The sequence below is a fragment of the Marmota monax genome, unplaced genomic scaffold (genome assembly GCF_021218885.2).
Source record: "Marmota monax isolate L192 unplaced genomic scaffold, Marmota_monax_Labrador192_F-V1.1 WCK01_AAM20220418_F8-fsc00022, whole genome shotgun sequence".
In the NCBI taxonomy this organism is placed as follows: Eukaryota; Metazoa; Chordata; class Mammalia; order Rodentia; family Sciuridae; genus Marmota; species Marmota monax.
Genome location: NW_026695215.1, coordinates 8,324,354 through 8,337,880, shown reverse-complemented (window position 1 = coordinate 8,337,880; position 13,527 = coordinate 8,324,354). Strand labels below are relative to the sequence as shown.

Here is a 13,527-nt window from a genome sequence, read left to right as displayed (position 1 = left end):
TCAGAAAGATTTCAAGTTTTATTCATTTTGTAATGGCATCAATGTTATGGTTTGGATGTGAGGTGTCCCCCAAAAAGCTCACATGTGAGACAATGGGTTCAGAGGGGAAGTGACTGGATTGTGAGAGCCTTAGCCCAATCAGTGAATTAATCCCTGGTGGGCTTAATTAAGAGGTGACTGGAGGCAGGTGGGGAGTGACTCCATTGGAGGCGTGGCTTTGGGGTATATATTTGTTTCTGGCGAGTGGAACTTCTCTCTGCTTCCTGATCATCACATGAGCAGCTTCCCTCTGCCACACTCTTCCCCCCATGATGTTCACAATCACTTTGAGCTCTGAGGAATGGAGCCAGCTGTCTATGGACTGAGACCTCTGAAACCGTGAGCCCCCCAATAAACTTTTCCTCCTCTAAAATTGTTCTGGTCAGGTCTTTTAATCACAGCAGCAAAAAAAAAAATTGACTAAAATAATCAACAAGCCAGTATGTCCCTGAATAGCATGAAAAACTGCATGCTTCTCACTAAAAATAGCTGTGATCCATTAAGCACTTACTGTGTACAAAGCACAGTATCTAGAACTTTTGCTTATACTCATTTTCTTAACAGTGGCAAAAATTTAAGGAATTAATCACTCTACGTGTTAAAAATCAATATCAAGTATCCAGGACTAATAAGTAGCAGAATTGGGGTTCAAACCTCTGCCTCTGGTCACAACTCTAAGTATCTTTTTACCAAAGAATTGATCTATAATTATATAGCTTGAGTATCCCTTATCTGAAATATTTGGACCAGAAGTGTTTCCAATGTTTGAATTTTGGAATATTTTATATACATAATGAAATATCTTGGGGATGAGACTCAAATCTGAACAGGAAATTCATTTATATCTCATATGCACCTCACCTAGCTAGAACATAATTCTAGACAAGATTTTTAATACCTTTTGCACATGAAAGTTTCATGTTGAAGAAATTTCACGTGTTATCACATCAAAAAGTACCAGATTTTGGAGCATTTCAGATTCTGGATTTTCAGATTAGGTATGCTTGACTTATCATAGAAAAACCCAGAGTTTTAGCTACAGCTTTGTTGGGCCAATTCATCACAGTAATGATGATTTCTTGGAAGCTTTTCTTTCTCATCTGTTTCCTTCTGTTGCCATAATATCCCTGGGAACAAACCCCACCCTTTTGGAAGATTCCTCCAACGCAGCACTAACTCTCTAAGAAATCTCCAGCTCTCAAAACTATAATCAGTTCTCAAACTAAGTTGGAATTTAGTGCAGGAGTGACTATGGTTAATGATTCACAGAATTAAATAGATTCAAAAATACAACCACTCCTGAAACTTAGACCATGACCACAGAGACATTTCCTATTTACATCCTCAGACACTGAATGCTGCTTGTCATCCACTTTCTGGCTTTTCTACAAAAGCCGTATTGGTAAACGGTCCCAAACATCTCTGATGCTCTGAAGTCAGTCTCCAAGAGGGTCTGTGAGCCTTGAGCAGAACAATCAATGCATACTTAGGAGAAGCTTGACACCAAACAGAAGAGGTAGATATTCAGGATCTCTTCTCTCCACCCACAGTCCTGGTACATGGACCACCCAACCAGGGGTTCCCAGGCTTCTTCCTCCAGCCCACTCCTCCTGCAAGAGGAAGATAAAACCAAAGTTTTTATCTGTTTTCCCATCACTTAGCAGAGCAGAAAACACAAAGAAGCTCAATAAACATTTGCTAAATAAATATGTCAGGAGAGGCAAGAGAAAGCTGCTAGTCACAGGAAGGTGTTACATAACATAAAAATGTATTATCAGCCATTCACATTTTTGACTTCTGATAGGCATGGGGTGTCACCTCCAAGGCAGTGTTGTCAATTTAAAATAGGAGCTGCTCAAGCTTGGGAATCGGGGCTGAAGGAAAGAAGAAGAAAAGTAGCCAGAATCCTACAAAAAGTTCTAGAATCTCACTGTACCTTACCCTTTCTCTTTTATCTTCAAACTGCTCTCTCTGAAAGTCCCTTGCCTTACTATGCCCCAGGGGCGAGGTAGTCTTACACTGTGCTAGATGCCAAAGGGATAAACTGTTCAAGCCCAGCCCTGTCCCAGAGGCTCAGTCTAGTGGAGAAGATAATGCTGTCCCTTCCTGGGTCAGCACTGCTAGGGCCCAGGGATCATGACTTCCTCAGCTTTGCATTATGACCCAGTCTTACTGCAGAAATCTGTGTTCATTATATGCTCAATGATTAGAGTTGTCTGCCATTGCAGAGAAGGAGTGGTGGCTGGGACTGAGCTCCCCTGCTGTCTGCAGAAACTTGGAAGCAAGATACCAAAGTCAGAAATCCATGCCTTGACTTCTCTACACAGATTTCATAGTTTACATTTGTAAAAATTTTTATTCATGTGTAGTCCACATACAATCCAGCCACTCAAAGTGTACAGTTCAAAGGGTTTTAGTCTATTTGTTAAATTGGGCATCCACCACAAAACCTAACATATTTTCATCACCCCAAGAAGAAACCCTGAACTCACTAGCAGTCATCACCATTCCCTCCTACCCTCTCATCCTCAGTCCTAGGCAAACAAAATTCTAATCTACACATGCGTTAAAATCATCTCCATTCTACAAAATGCCTTTCCTGGACATTTCACCTACATGGAATCATTCACATGGTAGTCTTTTGTGACCGGTTTCTTTGATTTAGGGCGATGTTTTCAAGGTTCATCCAGGTCCTAACAAGTACTTATATCTTTTATCGCCAAGTAAAATTCTGTGGTATGGACATTTCACATTCTGTCTATTCTGATTAGTTTCTGCCTTGAGGTTATTATGAAGAATGGTGCTATGAATTTTCATATGTATGTTTTTGTGAAGGCTTACAATTTCATTTCTCAAGGGTATTTCTGTCGGAATGGAATTGCTGAGCGATATGGCAACTCTGTGCTTAAACTTTGAGAGGTTGTCAGAGTGTTTTCCAAAGGGGTTACACCATTTTTGATTTCCACCAACAGTATATGTGAGCTCCAATTTCTCCACATCCTGCCAAGTACTTTAGCCATCCCAGTCTGCACAAAGCGGTATCTCATTGTAGTTTTGATCTCATTGTTCTGATGGCTAATGATATTGAGTCTTTTTATGTGCTCGTTGTCCTTTTATCTATCTTCTTTGGAGAAATGTCTAATCAGATTTTTACATATCTTTCTACTGATTATTTATGTTGTTGCTACTATTGAGTTGAAAAAATTTTTGTATGTTCTGAATGCAAGTTCTTATCAGATGTATTATTTGCAAATATCTTCTTATATTCTGTGGGTTTTTCCTTTGAACTTTGTTATTACCTATTGAAGTACAGAAGCTTTTAGTATTGATGAAACCCAACACCTATTTTCCTTCTGTTTCTTACACTTAATCCTCAACGATCATTAAATCAAGGTATAGTTTTTGCTGTATATCTGAAAAGACTAGCATAATCCAAGGTCACAAAGATTTATTCCTATGCTTTCTATTAAGAGTTTATAATTTTAGTTCTGACATTTAGGTCTATGATCCACTTTGAATTCATTTTTATGTATGTTGCAAGAGATCTAACTTCATTCTTTCAAAGAATTTCATTCTTTCAGTTGTTCTGATACCACTATTTTTTTTAATTCTGCTATTTAATGTTAGTTTATGTGCTCGACTCTATATTCTTTTTTTTTTTTAATGTCTAGATCCCAATGTCAGTACCAACACTGACTTGGTTATTGTAGCTTTGTAGTGAACTCTGAAGCTGGGAAGTGTGAATCCTCTAAATTTGTTCTTTACTCGAATTATTTTCACTTTTCTTCTGTGGCTTGCACTATCCCATGAAATTTAGGACAACCTTGCCAACTTGTGTAAAAAAAAATTTAAAAATGAAAAACTAAAAATTTTGTTTTGGATTGTGTAGATCATTTGGGGTAACCACACTTTTATAATATTAAATCTTCCAATATGTGAAAATGGAATGTCATTTCCATTTATTTAGATCTAATATTATCCATTTCAACAACGCTTTTCATACATGGTGTGAGGTACGTATTTTGTACATTGTGTGTTGTTGTTGTTTAGAACTGGGGACTGAATTTAGGGCCTTGCCTATGTTCAATGTATACATAAGTTCACTATGTACCACTGAGCTACATTCCCAGCTACTTCTATCCTTTTTGTTAAATTTATTCCTAAGCACTTTTATTTTCTTGGTCTATTATACATGGGATTGTTTCCTTCATTTCATTTTTTGATTGTTCATTGCTAGTGTATAGAAATACCACTGATTTTTCTGTATTGATCTTATATTCTGAAACCTTGCTTATTTATTAGCTCTAAAGTCACGGCTATTTTTCTGTTTTGTTTTGTTGTCTTGGTTGCTTAGAGTTTTCTAATTGCAACATCATGTCATGTACAAACACAAATAATTTTGCTTTGTTTCTTATCTGAATGCCTTTCATGTCTTTTTTTTTTTTTTTGCTCTGGTTATCGTAGCACATGCCTGTAATCCCAGCAATGCTGCGGGAGGCTGAGGCAGGAGGAATGAGTTCAAAGTCAGCCTCAGCCGCAGCAAGGCACTAAGCAAAAATGCTTTTTTATTTTATCTTATTGATGTGATGATACAAGTTTTGTCCTTTATTGTATTGATATGGTTTATCATACTAATTCATTTTTGGTAAACTAATCTTTTTTTCCTGGAATAAATCTCACTTGGTATATAGTCCTTTTTATATATTACTGAATTCTAATTCTCAGTATTTCATAGAGGATTTTTAAGTTTGCATCCATAAAAAATGATAAGAGCCTGTAGCATTTTGTTTATTTGTTGTGATGTCTTCATCTGGTTTGGGTCCAAGAGTAGTACTGCCCTCATGACATACAATAGGATATATTCCTTACCCTTCTTTTTTATTTATTTATTTTTTTGTAAGACTTTGTGAAGACTTGATATTAACTTGTTGGCAAATATTTAGTGATATTTCATTTAATATCTTTGTCTATTTTTATATTAAAACATGCTACTCGGGGAGTGTGTCCAATGAGGAAATGAAAATCCACCGTTTCATTTTATAACTCTGAAATAAATCTCTGTGATCCATGATCCACACCAGTATTGTCAAATTTTGAGTTACTCACAGGAAAGACAAGGAAGTTCCCTAATTCTTCCTTAACAATTTTCCAAGATGAGAGAGAGAGAGAGAGAGAGAGAGAGAGAGAGAGAGAGAGAGAGAGAGAGAGAGAGAGAATATTTATCTCCGTGGAAACCGAGTTTACCCCCAGCCCTTGGAGACCCCTCACCCTGAGACCCTGGATTCCAGGGCAGGTGCGCCAGCGGATCGGGGATCGCGATTGCGGTAGATGACAGGGGACGCCTGTGGCATCATCCCCGATGCCGTCAGAATCTGGAGAGGGCGGGGTTGGCCCGGGAGGGTCTCCTGGGGCGGGGCGGAGGAGGGAACGCAAAACAGTCTGGTCTCTGGAACCCACAGAGCAACAACACCCCTTGCTATAAATTTGGAACGGACTCTTCGCGGCTGATTAGAGAGCCTAACAGCTGGACCCCAGGCAGTAGCCAGTGACAAGACGTCTGGACGGGTACAGAGCTGGCAGCTCTGCCCGGCCTTGGTGACGATCGATCGATGGCCATCGGCTGTCTCAGCGAGTGAAGGCGCACAGCCCGGACGCTGGGACGGTGGGAGCCCCGCACCTTTGTAGCCAGCTCGCGCTGGACTTGGCGCAGCGCCCCGGACTGCGAGTGCCCCTGACCTCCTGGCCTGCTTGGGGACTGCAGGGGCGGGAGTGGTAAGTTTCATGTCACCCTGGGTTAACTCCGGATGCCGCGCTGGGAGGCTCCCAGAGACCCAGGAGAGCCACCACACTTCCCTTCAGCGCGCACCCCGGCGCCAGCCGCGGGTCCCCAGGTCAGGTGAGGGGCTTCTGGCACCGGAGGCCAAGCGCTTTCCAAAAGGATTTCATTTGGTTTTGACCTAGCTTTGGCGAGTACAGGCTAGAATTCAGCAGAAACGGGAGGCAACGGAGTCAACTTTCTTGGAGGCGTTTAGATTAGTCTTTAACTGAGAGCTGAGTGGCAGGCCTGCGTGACCCCGCGGGCGATCCTTTTGAAAGTTGTGCGCTGTTAAGGTAAAGTTAAGTGTTCTCTACCTAAACCTCTTCTTCCCAGGCAATGTCCCCGCACCGCTCATCTGGCCTTCCCCAGTCCCAGCAATCCCTACCATGGGTAAGTGTCCTTGGACACAGTCCCCACCGGCGCCAACCCGCTGGTGCTCTCAGGAGAGTCATCAAATAGGGAGCAAGGGAGCAGGGCTTCTCCACGCCCCCACAACCCTGACCTGTGCGCTTTTGTAACTAAGGCTGGATTTTAGTGAAAGACGGATTTCTGTATCCAGGGCCTATTGTGGGGTCCTCTGCTCCACTAACACCCCGTTTTCCAGTTCTCCTCAATGTCCACTTCTGCAGCCTGCTGTGGTCAGCCTGCTGTGGTCTTCAAAGAGCTCAACAAATCTAACCCAGAGTGTCTCTCTCACATTTTCTTTGGGCAGCCTCTAGAGAGACCTGGCCATTGACTCTTCCCTGGGGGCCATCTCTTTACCTAATCTTTGTTCGCTAATGACCTCATTAAGTATCAAAACTCTACTTGCTTCTCAGTGTAAGTTTGGGTGCTTGCTTTCCCCTGGGGTCACTTTTGGAACTTGGCTACATTTATTTCCTGTGTCATTCTGGGAAGAGAGAGTAACAGGGAGGGAGGCGAGAAGCCCCACACCCTAGGGTTCTTGTTTATAAATATTGAGCAACTGTGTCCTCTTGAAGGTGCTTCCTCCCCTTAACAAGATTCTCTTGGCAATTACCACCAGAGGGGTCTATGGCCCCAGGTGTTTATCTTAGCACAAGCTTTAACCCTTTTATGATCTTCTCTAAAACTGAAACCTTGGGATCTGGGAGTATAGCTCAGTGGTAGACTGCTTGCCTAGTATGTACCCTGGGTTAAAAAAACAAATAACAACAAAAAAAAAAAAAAAAATATATATATATATATATATATATATATATATATATATATATATATATATATATATATCTTCTGTAGTGTTTCCCTAGCTGTAAAGGCCCCATGTAGATAATCCCCCCTTGGTCTGCGATGGATGCCTCTTGATGTTGGCCTGGGACCCTCTTTCTCTCCACCACTCTTCCTGGCAGCAGTGCAGGACAGAGAAGCACAGGGAAAAGGGACTAGGAACTAGCTGTTCACTCGCTGTTCAACTAGCTGAGTGCCATATAACAACTGTGAACATTAGGTCTCTGCCCATAAGTTTCCCTCCAGTGATAAAAGCTCTTGAGTCTTTTAGTTTCTTGGTTGTTGCTTAAAAAATAAAAGCCTGAAAAAAACTACCCTGCTAAATTTTCTGATCTGGACAAACATTAAGTGTCCAGTGATGAGTCCAAGTGTCCATTTCCTAAATTATGGTTGGCAGTTCCTGTAAGGTAGCTTAGGGTTCAGGGAGGAGCCCAACTTGCTAAAATTTCGTGATAATTAGTTTCAAAACTGTTACTATTCTGGGTCCTTTTATCCCCCCCCCCCCCTTGACTTCATTGTTCTCTGTTCTCATCCTGAGGCCTTAAATTCTGGTTCTGCTCTTCTTTGACCATAAACAGAATCAACTGCCCATCATCTTACTTGGAAGAAAACAGATAACAGATTTTCTTCCCCTGGCCCTACTGATGGCCCTCCTGAGATGTACAGAACGTCTCTTGGTCACTGTTGCTCCGGAATAGCTCTGAGCTTAAATCTTTCCTCTCTCTCTATTCCCCTGGGTCATGTTCAAAAAAGTACCAGTTGTGGACTGTCCAGGTTATCTAAATTTTCTTTGCCATCTTCCTAGTTTAGAATGGAATTGTGTGAATATATGTTTATAATTTTGTTTTAGTTTGTTTTGTTGTTGCTGCAACTTATTACTCTTGTCACTTTAGGCTAATTAATAGCAATGAATTCTAGAAGGGAAATGAGGAAAGTATAATCTGCTCCTTAATTGAAGCCCAGGTAAAATACCTAATTGAGGAGGAATTTGAAACTCACAGTTTAAATGCATGATACATGATACATAGCTCTTCTTTGCTGTCACAGTGCCCTGTTCAAGCAGATAACTGAGAGTTGCTGTATTTTGCTGTCAAACCTGTTCCAGGAATAGAATCCCGTTACATCTACATGTGTCAGCTGCCTATGCTTCACCCTTGGGGTTTATCTACTCCTCTTCCTACCCAGTCATAAATGGGGAACTCCAAAGATGCTCCCAAGCAGGCTAGTAAATTAAGAATTTTGCTTAGAAATGTATATCCAATGTAAAGATTAAGCAGCTACTTCAAGGGTACCCTATGGCAATAGTCAAATGTGGGCCTGGAGCAGCAGATGTGAAGAAGTATCCGAGCCCAGATTAGGAACACTTTTTTCTTATGTTTATCAAACTGGAGAAGTCATCTTTTCAATGCATCACCACAGAAAAGTGCTATGATTTTCCTTCAAAAAGTTCTAAGAGTTTTCTTTCCAAATTACCCCAAGTAATTGGATTAACATGACTTGCATTTCATTTCATGTAGGTGCTTATTCAAGTAATATGCTCTATCTCTGATAAATTATGTTCAATTTATATCCTAAGTTTAGCCATCACGTTTTATCTTATTCGTGATAATGATTTTTAGCTTCCAAAAAAACAATCACTTAACATGTAAAATCATCTTAAATCAGGGAGTACCTATAGAGATTTGAAGTAATATTTAACTGATTTGGCAAGTAACTATCATTATCCTAGTAGAGTTCTAAATCACAGTGTTTCAATCACAGCCTATATATATATATTCTAAAGAGCTATACATTTTCCACATTTTATTAGCTAGTCCTAAGTCTAATGTCAATAGAAAACTAAGTATCTGTTTAGACTGGTCATGGAAATGATAAGTGAATGTAACTGCTACCTTTAACATTAAAGATTTGCTATCCAAGTTTAATTTCTTTTCATAGCAGATGTTCATGAGGGGGAAAAATTCCTTGCATATGAAAACTAAAACTGTCTTTCAAAATATTTTGCTAACAGAGAATTGATAATATAGTGCAAATGCTGCAAGATTGCTTCATTTGACATTATTCTTCCAGATGAATTGGGAAGGGTTTGCTTTTGGTTTTGTTTGATTTGTTTGGTTCCTCAATAGGTGTATCATCTGAACATCTTTAGTAGAAATTAATGTCTAGAATCTGTTAGTGATTGTCAGAGTGTCCTTCTCATACCCAATATTTTCTATTGTGTTGCTATTCTCACAATTGATTACTTTTTTCTGACATTTAAAAGTTTAGAAAATGGGTCAGCAATGAGTTCGCTTTGTTTTTCATGATCACGAAGTTCTTTCCTATTTCAAGTTCGAGCTCTAGATGTGCTTAAAATTTAAAATCATGAAATTAATAACCCTTTGACTTGGATCAACTTCTAAGTGGTTTCTTATTAATTTTATATGCATATAAAATGCCTTGATCTTTGCCAAATGGTATAAAATCTTATTTAGATCAATAGATCTAAGTCCTCTGGTTAAATGCAGAGGAAGAATATTGGAAAATGCATCTATGGCTGTGTGCTCTTAAAGAGAATTTCTGATGGCTTAATTCACTCCCTCCGTTTCTTGCGATATTTTCTCATCTTGTATTAATCAAAGCTCTTCTTATCTGCTTTGGAAAGTGAAAATTTATGTCTGTGAAATGTATCAACAACAGTAGCAGCTTCTTGCAGAGGGAATACTACCAACCTGAACTATTAGGCCCTAAGGACACATAAAGTATCAAAATGGTCTTTGCCAGAGAGAGAAGTGTTGGTGAAGCTGAGCAGGTATTTAGAAAGGCCAGACATTTAAAAATGGCCCCTCCTTCTGTCCTGCCTCCCAAACCAGGAGGTTGCTTCATTGGGTTCCAGTCATTCCTGTAGTGTAATTATTGGCTCTTTAACAGCTCGGAGCACATCCAGTGTGTTCTTAAGTTCTGTTAGTTAACACTTCACAAGTTGCTTCCTTGCTGGTTGGTTGATGTTTTCAGTTAATGCTAAAGAAAATGTTAAAGGTATTTTCAGATCCCTACATTTTAGAAGAGAAATGTTAGAGGCTATTTGTCTAATCTCATCTAGGTGTATTGTCCTCTTACTTACAATAAAATGAAAGCCATGCTTCAGTCTTACTAACTGGGGAACCCGGTGCTAATACCATTTTTCAATCTGAAGTAGCAGTGTCAAGAAGAAAGTAAAGACTAAGAAAAGGAAACATTAAAAAATAATAAAAGGTTGAAATGCCAAACCAGTGGTTCTGTAGTTGTTGAGAGACTTTGACTAAAGAAAGACCACCAGACATACCTAGGAAGCTAATTAAAGCTATGTACCTCTTCCATACCTTCCTTCTTACCCCTCCTCCTTTCTCCTTGTGGAGTCCCATGATGGCAAACGAGGAGCAACCAACCCTCCACAGTGACCTCAGGTATTGCAGTCCACAGAGTGGCATCCTCAGAATCACCTGAGAGGTTGTTAGAAATTCTGACTCTCAGATGTTATCCAGACCCCCTGAATAAGAATCTGTATTTTTCAAGAGCCCCAAGAGATTCAAAAACACATGAAAGTTAGAGAAGCCCCATGCACAGGCTTGTTTAAAATGATTACCTAGAAGTAATTTTCTTGGCCTTGTAACCAACCCACATGTTAATAAAGCTAACATTTCTTGAGCTCATATCGTGTATCAAATGCAGTGTCCAGTTTTAAAATGTGGTCTTTGACTTAATCTTCATAACAATCCTACGAGAGAATCACTACTGTATCCCCATTTTATAGGTTGTGGTACTGAGTAATGGTGGGGAAACTAGCTCACCCAGATGTGGTAACCGAGAGAGTTGAGATTCAAACACAGGCATTGTGATCCCAAAGCCCCTAAGCTTGCTCCTGCCTGCACTGCTCGAAACTATGCTGCCTACTTTTGAATTGTTTGAAATTTTATTCAAAGTTATAATTGAAATCTGGTCCCATTTTCTTCATCTGAAAATTAAGATCAATTGTATTTAAGTGTGATAATGAAGAATTCTAGAAACTCCTGTTTTAGGTGGCCAAAAAATACTAAAACTATGAAAGCCCACCCAAAGTTGTCAAAATGTATTCACTTAATGTGTGTGTATGAGTGGGGAAGGGGTTATATAGCATTTACTTCAATCAAGCTTTAAAAAAAAAATGATAGCTGTGCTTGGTGCTGTACCTGTTGTCCCATCAACTTGGGAGGGTAAGGGAGGAGATCCTTTGAGCCCAGGGGTATAGGGCCAGCCTGAGTAGCCTAAGCAAGACCCTGATGGCTTAAGGAAGAAAGAGGCGGAAGGAGGGAGGAGGAGGGAAAGGAGGGAGTAGATAACATAATGTCAAAAATTAACTCTTGATATATTCCCGTAATTCACTGTTGAACTTTTGGTGTTTTGATGTTAGAAAAAAAAAAATGTTATCTTTTGAACCAGTTAGATACACTGTTCAGGATTCCAACTCAAATATGTATTGCTTTTTCAGTCTTTGATATAAATGCTTATTTACCACAAGCATGGTTTATAAAACCAGAGTTGACTATAGCTTGGAAGCAAACTATCCCCAGGCAAGTGGGGACTTATTTGAAACCAGTGACTCCCCACATAATTTAGTCCCTAAACTATAGATCCCAGTGCATGCAGATTGACAGTTGTCAGATGGGTCCCACCAAATGTCGCTTGTTTTGACAGGGGCTCATTGCTGTTTGTCAGAAGACTGAGCTAAGTCTGGGTTCCCTAAGATTGTGTTTGAGTTTAAAGGGGTGCCAATAGGAGCTATGGCTTTCTCAATGAAGAAGGTGCATCTCTGGGAGACAGAATCTCACCAGCTGCTTGGATCTAGAACTCTAGACATTTGAATGACATTAACCGTAATGTCTAAATTTTAAGTTACAGGTTAGGGCAAAATCAACCCAGGGCTACTCTCATTCCCTATGGTCAGGGCTGCAGAGGGGAAATAGTACCCAGGAGATATCTTACAGAGTATCATAGTGCTGACAAAGGAAAAGTACAAATGGTCATTCCCAATGGCCATTTAGAATCCCACTGGTTTCACCAAGCCCAAACATTTGTGGTTGTGGCTTCATATAATCTGCACCAGCATTTTTTTCCTAAACGGACTGAAAAATCTCATAGAATTTCTTCTAGTAAATTTCATACATTTGCAATCTTATCACTAATCATTTTCCCTACATTTTGACCCAAATGCTTCTTTTTTTCTGATTCCCATGCATTTTGATATGCTTCTAAATCTGCACAGTAGCCTCTAGAACAAGAATGCTTCATTAGCCCAAATGTAATAAACTCTTTCCATTCGAATGAGGTCACTTCACGTAAAACACATTGCACAGTGATGTCTCCCAGCCCGTAACCTTCACATGTCTTGTCACTGCCATTTTATCAGGATGGGGAGAATCTGTGATAATTTTTTTCAATCTGCCCTGCCCTTTGATGTGCTGACAGAAAAAGTACACCAACAGGACTAAGCAGCCACGTTTTTAAGCCACATGGTAGAAAATTATACAGTCAGCATATATTTTATATAAGTACATTCTGCATAAGTATATAATATTTTATGTATTTAATAATTTAGTGGCAAGGTAAATATAAGTAAACAAAGCAATGTACAGAACATAAATCATAAGTATTACCGTGGGGGGGGGAGTTCTTATCAAGTTGTCTTTAAAGTCTGACATGGAGCCAGGTGTGGTGGCACACACCTCTATTCTCAGCAGCTCCAGAGGCTAAGACAGGAGGATCAGGAATTCAAAGGCAGTCTCAGCTAAAGTGAGGTATTAAGCAACTCAGTGAGACCCTGTCTCTAAATAAATAAAACATAGGGCTGTGATATGGTTCAGTAGCTGAGTGCCCCTGAGTTCAATCCCCAGTACAGCCCCCGCCCCCCCCAAAAAAGTCTAACATTAGTTCTTGGTGTTGTAATGAAAGTAATTTTGTTATATATATATATAACAACAACAACAACAACAACAACAATATATATATATTTTTTCCAAATGCCTGCATATTTGTGGACCAGAAAAGAAAGATTAGCAAAATATACAGTAAATCTTAAAAATGATTGAGGGTTATTAATTTCAGGTTTGATTTCTTTCTTTCTTCCTTTTTTTTCCACATGACTTCTGAATTTCCTATAATGAATCCCTTTTACTTTCATACTTCTCACTATGTATCTTATAATTTCTGTTACTTTCCTTGTAACTCACTCTGGATTTCTGATTAACTCTCTGGAGAATGGTACTGTAAATCAGCCCCTTTCTGTAATTTTTTTCCTAAGGTATATTATAGTCTTACAAAACAGCCCATAGTTGTTTTTACTTTTTTATATTCTTTTTTTATTTATTTATTTATATATGACAGCAGAATGCATTAAAATTCTTATTGCATATATACAGCACAATTTTCCA

At 39.5% G+C, this 13,527-nt stretch overlaps 1 protein-coding gene across 3 annotated transcripts in view; it reads left to right on the top strand.

Annotated features, from left to right (window-relative positions):
* The first annotated feature begins 5,462 nt into the window (after positions 1-5,462).
* Agtr1 (angiotensin II receptor type 1) overlaps positions 5,463-13,527 on the top strand; it is a 42,912-nt gene continuing 34,847 nt past the window's right edge. The window contains exon 1 of one of the 3 annotated variants that reach the window (XM_046431898.2): positions 5,463-5,811. The gene's annotated coding sequence lies outside the window, so the exon portion shown is untranslated. The other 2 variants (XM_046431901.2, XM_046431902.2) reach the window with 2 other exon arrangements.